Source organism: Lactuca sativa, chromosome 4 (genome assembly GCF_002870075.4).
Source record: "Lactuca sativa cultivar Salinas chromosome 4, Lsat_Salinas_v11, whole genome shotgun sequence".
NCBI lineage: Eukaryota > Viridiplantae > Streptophyta > Magnoliopsida > Asterales > Asteraceae > Lactuca > Lactuca sativa.
This window is the reverse complement of record NC_056626.2, coordinates 38,548,333-38,554,090: the sequence shown is the minus strand read 5'-3', so window position 1 is coordinate 38,554,090 and position 5,758 is coordinate 38,548,333. Positions and strand designations below refer to the sequence as shown.

Here is a 5,758-nt window from a genome sequence, read left to right as displayed (position 1 = left end):
TGGATGAGGGATTACGGATATAGGCATGTAGATATGAAATAACGTAGTAAGGCTTATATTGTACTATTTATGCTTTTGATCTGTATCGAACATGACATCTCAAGTCTTTTAATGAAATACATTTCTTTGGAAATGATTTTGATAAATCTTTATCATATTTTGTCACACCCCCGAACCAGACGGCGGAAACGTCCGATGGCTGTTGTGACTTAATTGAATACCATCACAATGAATATACATGAATCATAACATCATTCGTCACCATGCATTGAAATATTACAACCATCAGTGTTTACATTCAGTACATTGTTTTTACACATTACAATTCCAAAACATAAATTGTTCGATATTAATTAAACAAAACATCATGATATCACTGGGTACATTTTCTTCGATTTACCTGTTACCTGAGAATACAAGTATTTTGGAAAAAAGTCAACATATGAAATGTTGGTGAGTTCATAATTAATGTTTGAAAAGTAATGATGTGTATCATTTTGAAAACCACCAGAAAATCCGATATTTTCTGAAAAGATTACTGTAAGTAAGAAAAAGTGTGAAGATCCGTAAGTATGCTTGTTTATTTCTATAAGTGTGAATAATTGTTAGACTTGGTATGCATTACGTAGGTGTAAGTGTTGAAATCCCTAGGAAAACCCGATGTTTTCCTAACACTTTAAATTACGCGTTTTATATATTGTTATGCCATTGCGACGTGTGTATTCGATAATTCCAGGTGACATTGGATTAATTATGGGTCGTGAGTTGTTATAATCACGCATTAATGAAAATGACTAGGTTACAACTATACAAATGATCCCTTAGGCGTCGTCCGTACTACCCACTTAATCCAACCACCCTGACTTCTCATAGCCCCACAACCTAGGAGAAAAGAGGGTGCGAAGCCCCCGTTATTTCCATGAGTCATTCAAGGCTATCGTGAATGCGAAAGGCCCTTGGCCCGAGTCGTATTTGACTTCACTAGCAGTACCAAAGGACCCTTGGGGCCCAACAGCACAAAAGCTATTGAAAGTCCTTTTACACGGAGTTAGGTCGTATAAGACCCAACAACATGTAAGCGCGTTTCCTTCGGGCCTAAAGATCATGTCATTGGGCTAGCTAGGCCCAACAAGCACAATTTGAAACTTTCGGGCCCAAAGATGGTGTATCGACGTCTGGTGAATTCCCATGTGTGTATTGACTTCCCGTAAATTTCCGCATGTGTATTGAAGTATCATCGTTTATTGATTTTTGATTCATTATTGATTCGAGACCGAATCAATTCGTTTGGTAACGATTTTTGGTGTTGAAGGTGTATTACGTTTCGCCGATAGTCGTGGTACTCGTATTTTATCTTAAAGGATTTATTTTTTTAAACATTAGAATTTTTCTTTTTGAAGCCCCTTCTTGGATAAATTTACACTTTTAACCCTTTATATAAAAGAATTTACATTTTAGTTCTTAAACCATTTTTCTTAACACTTTAGTATCAAAACTTGTTGAAAAGATATTTTTCAGCCCAAATTTACTTGAAAAACAGTTTAGTCCCTCAAAATGAAATTTTTTCGGTTGAAACCTCTATTTTCGCAATTTCTACAATTTTGACCCAAAATGGAAAATTTTTGCATCTTTGGTCCCTTTTAAATTTGAAAAGCATTTTTAACCCTTGAAATGGACTTGGTACACTAGTAGTCCCCTGTTTTACAGAAATGTTCAGTTTCATCCCCTCCAATTTAAAAATCTCGCAATTTGGGGCTTTATTGGGCCGAAAAGTCCATTTTTGGCCCATTATGTTTAAAAATTTACATTTTAACCCTTCAAAAGAGTAAATTTTCAGAAAATACATTTTAGAAACTATTTTGACTCATCTCAACCTTTAGAAATTGTATTTTGTCATTTTGGGCCCTCCAATTTTGTATTTTTAGTATTTTGAGCCCAAAATGGGTTTTAAGCCCAAAGATGTTCATATTAACCAACTTGGTTATTTTCCTAGAATTGATTTGTGTGAAATAATATAAGTTGTGCTTATTTCATTCAACATATTGTAGATCTCGGTTTCTAAGTTCTTTTTGACTAGTACCAACACCACAATCACATAAAAACATATATATATATATATATATATATATATATATATATATATATATATATATATATATATAAGCATAGAAATCACACAAAGCATACATATACTCATAGATCTACACATTTGCTTGTATTCTTCCCCATAAAACTTATAAAAACCGAAAAATAGGGGATATGAAGCTCACCTTGAGTTGTGGTTTTGATTTGAAGAAGAAAAGGAAGAAAGTGAGGTGATTTTCGGCCCTAGCAACACCTTGATGAAGAACTCGAATTTGAGGTGATTCTAAGATGCAAGATCATGATTTCATATGAGTTAAGAAGAGATTTTTGTATAGAAAAAGGAGTCTAGAGTGTGGATTCAAGCATCAACTTACCTAAATGATGATTTTTGTGAAGAATCCTCCTTGCAAAGTCCTTGAATCTCAAAAATATGGAGGAGGTATGGGAGAGTTTTCTTGAGAGAAAAGTGAGTGAAATGTGTGTGTGTGTGCTTGAAGTCGGCCGAGAGCAAGAGAGAGAGGGAGAAAAGGAAGTGCTTGCATGGGAAGATGAGATTGCATGGATGTTTGAAGTGTAAAAGCCTAGATATCCTTCATACAATAATGAGGTGGCAAGCAAAGTCATCCCCCTTTCCCCTTGGGTTTATGGTTTGGGCCGAGAGATAGGGAAGAGAGATGGGGTTTTGGGCCTTTTATGTTTAAGTCCATAATATGGAGTCCAAGTTAATGGTTTTTGTCCCATTGGCCCCTTTAGAGAAATTTACGGCCCAAATAAATATGAATATGATTCTTATGGCCCTTTAGGGATAATTAGGTTAGTTATGCCCCAATGAGGTCCATTAAGGTGTCTTATTTCATTCTAGGCCCAATATGGCCCAAAATGTTAAAATGAATGAGAGTGGGTCCAATTAGAGCCCATTTAAGAGTTCTAAGCCCAAGGTAGCCAAATTGGAAGCTTATTGGTCCTTTGGGCCCAATAAAGAAGTCCTAGTCCAAAATGGACTTAAACAAGAACTCCTAGAGTTTCCAATTGTTTAACGACTATTTGTAGTGCTTGTATGGTGTATTTGATTGCAATTTTGTTGTCATAAAGTAAGCATCATACATGCTCTTATGTTTTTGGATTCATAATTTGATCTAAGTGTTGTAGTTACAAGGCACAAAAATTCCTGATTGTGACATATTTTGTTTTGGGACAAATTCCGCAATACTTTTATTTAAAATGTTACTCTGGTTTTCAAACAAACATAAACAAAATCGGTCTTTTCTGGCCGTGAAAATGGGGATGTCACAATCCGAGAGTTCAGTTTTTGTTTTGGAGCCTAAGGGTATAACCGTAAAGTGATAGTCTGAGCCTTTTATTAATTTTGGAATTATGTTTGCAGAGTTTTAAGGCGAAGGAGAGTTGATTGTATTGTAGAGCTTCTCCTTACCTTTCCGTGGATATAAAGATCATCGAAAACGAAGTTGGTACGAAGAAGTTATAATTGTTTGATGTTATGAGGATTTTGGGCTAAGCCGAGTACGCTGGGCGTACTAGGATCAAGTTTGATCGCAGAAGGGAACCACGTACGCTAGGCGTACGAACTCCTGGGACAAACCCTAATTTTTAGGGTTTGGACCATATTTAAACACTTTATCTTTCTCTTGGACCTTCTTATCATCAGCATTCGTCCCTCTAAAGACTCCCTACGAAACCCTAGCTTGTTCTTGTGTGTTTTTGAGCCTTTGTAGTAATCTTTTGGCATTTTAGTACTCTTTAAAGAAGGAAGATCTTGGTGGTGAAGCTTTGGTTGGATTAGAGCTTAAAGAGCCATTGTCTTCATCAACTTTGATAGTATTTGAAGGTATAAAACTCTTATCTTGATGACTCTAAGTGTTAAAGCTAGTTTAGGGCTTGTTTTGAGCTTTATATGGTCCCTTGAGACATCCTTGTGAGTATGAGCTGCCCTTAGAAGCTTATAATGTTAGATCTTAGCATTTCTGATGTCATTAGGGCATAATAATGTCATCTTGATGGGTTTTGATGAACCATGCAAGATTTGGTGTCCATATTATGGACTTGGATGGATAAAACGGGTATTGGGTCCCAATAAGGCATGCAAAGGGGTAAAGTTGGCAAATTTACGTATTAAGACTTCATTTAGTAGTATATATGAGGTTTAGACATTGTGGGCTTAATGGATTAAGTCATTTGGATTGAGAAATGGGGATTGGTCGGTACGTTGGGCATAATCTAGGGTACATTGTGCGTATTAGGATAAACTTGCGTACGTCAGGCGTAAGTATAACATCCCCCTCTGGCACGTATCACAATATTGTCCGCTTTGGGCCACTCGGCACGAGGACTTCCCAGGGGGTCACCCATCCTGGTACTACTCCCGCATGAGCACGCTTAACTGCAGAGTTCTTATGGGATCTGCTGCCCTCACGGCTTTAAAACGCGTTGTTATAGGGAAGGTATCCACACCCCTTTATAAGGAAATGTTTCGTTCTTCTTCCAAGCCGATGTGGGATCAGATCTAACCCACTTTCACCCCCCATTATAGGGTTCGACGTCCCCGTCGAACACATCGACCCGTGCCCTGGCTCTGATACCATTTGTAACATCCCCCTCTGGCACGTATCACAATATTGTCCGCTTTGGGCCACTCGGCACGAGGACTTCCCAGGGGGTCACCCATCCTGGTACTACTCCCGCCCAAGCACGCTTAACTTCAGAGTTCTTATGGGATCTGCTGCCCTCACGGCTTTAAAACGCGTTGTGACAAGGAAGGTATCCACACCCCTTATAAGGAGATGTTTTGTTCTCCTTCCCAGCCGATGTGGGATCAGATCTAACCCACTTTCACCCCCCATTATAGGGTTCGACGTCCCCGTCGAACACATCGACCCGTGCCCTAGCTCTGATACCATTTATAACATCCCCCTCTGGCACGTATCACAATATTGTCCGCTTTGGGCCACTCGGCACGAGGACTTCCCAGGGGGTCACCCATCCTGGTACTACTCCCGCCTGAGCACGCTTAACTGTAGAGTTCTTATGGGATCTGCTGCCCTCACGGCTTTAAAACACGTTGTGATAGGGAAGGTATCCACACCCCTTATAAGGAATGCTTAGTTCTCCTTCCCAGCCGATGTGGGATCAGATCTAACCCACAGTGGGTTAGATCTGATCCCACATCGGCTGGGAAGGAGAACTAAGCATTCCTTATAAGGGGTGTGGATACCTTCCCTATCACAACGCGTTTTAAAGCCGTGAGGGCAGCAGATCCCATAAGAACTCTGTAGTTAAGCGTGCTCATGCGGGAGTAGTACCAGGATGGGTGACCCCCTGGGAAGTCCTCGTGCCGAGTGGCCCAAAGCGGACAATATTGTGATACGTGTCAGAGGGGGATGTTATAAATGGTATCAGAGCTAGGGCACGGGTCGATGTGTTCGACGGGGACGTCGAACCCTATAATGGGGGGTGAAAGTGGGTTAGATCTGATCACACATCGGCTTGGAAGGAGAACGAAACATCTCCTTATAAGGGGTGTGGATACCTTCCTTGTCACAACGCGTTTTAAAGCCGTGAGGGCAGCAGATCCCATAAGAACTCTGCAGTTAAGCGTGCTTGTGCGGGAGTAGTACCAGGATGGGTGACCCCCTGGGAAGTCCTCGTGCCGAGTGGC

The 5,758-nt window shown here is 40.0% G+C and overlaps 4 pseudogenes; 2 read left to right on the top strand and 2 right to left on the bottom strand.

Moving 5' to 3' along the window:
• Positions 1 to 4,415: 4,415 nt before the first annotated feature.
• LOC111917777 (5S ribosomal RNA) lies at positions 4,416 to 4,533 on the bottom strand (annotated as a pseudogene).
• Positions 4,534 to 4,731: 198 nt separating this feature from the next.
• Positions 4,732 to 4,849, bottom strand: LOC128134022 (5S ribosomal RNA; annotated as a pseudogene).
• Positions 4,850 to 5,325: 476 nt separating this feature from the next.
• On the top strand, positions 5,326 to 5,443 carry LOC128134023 (5S ribosomal RNA; annotated as a pseudogene).
• Positions 5,444 to 5,640: 197 nt separating this feature from the next.
• On the top strand, positions 5,641 to 5,758 carry LOC111917769 (5S ribosomal RNA; annotated as a pseudogene).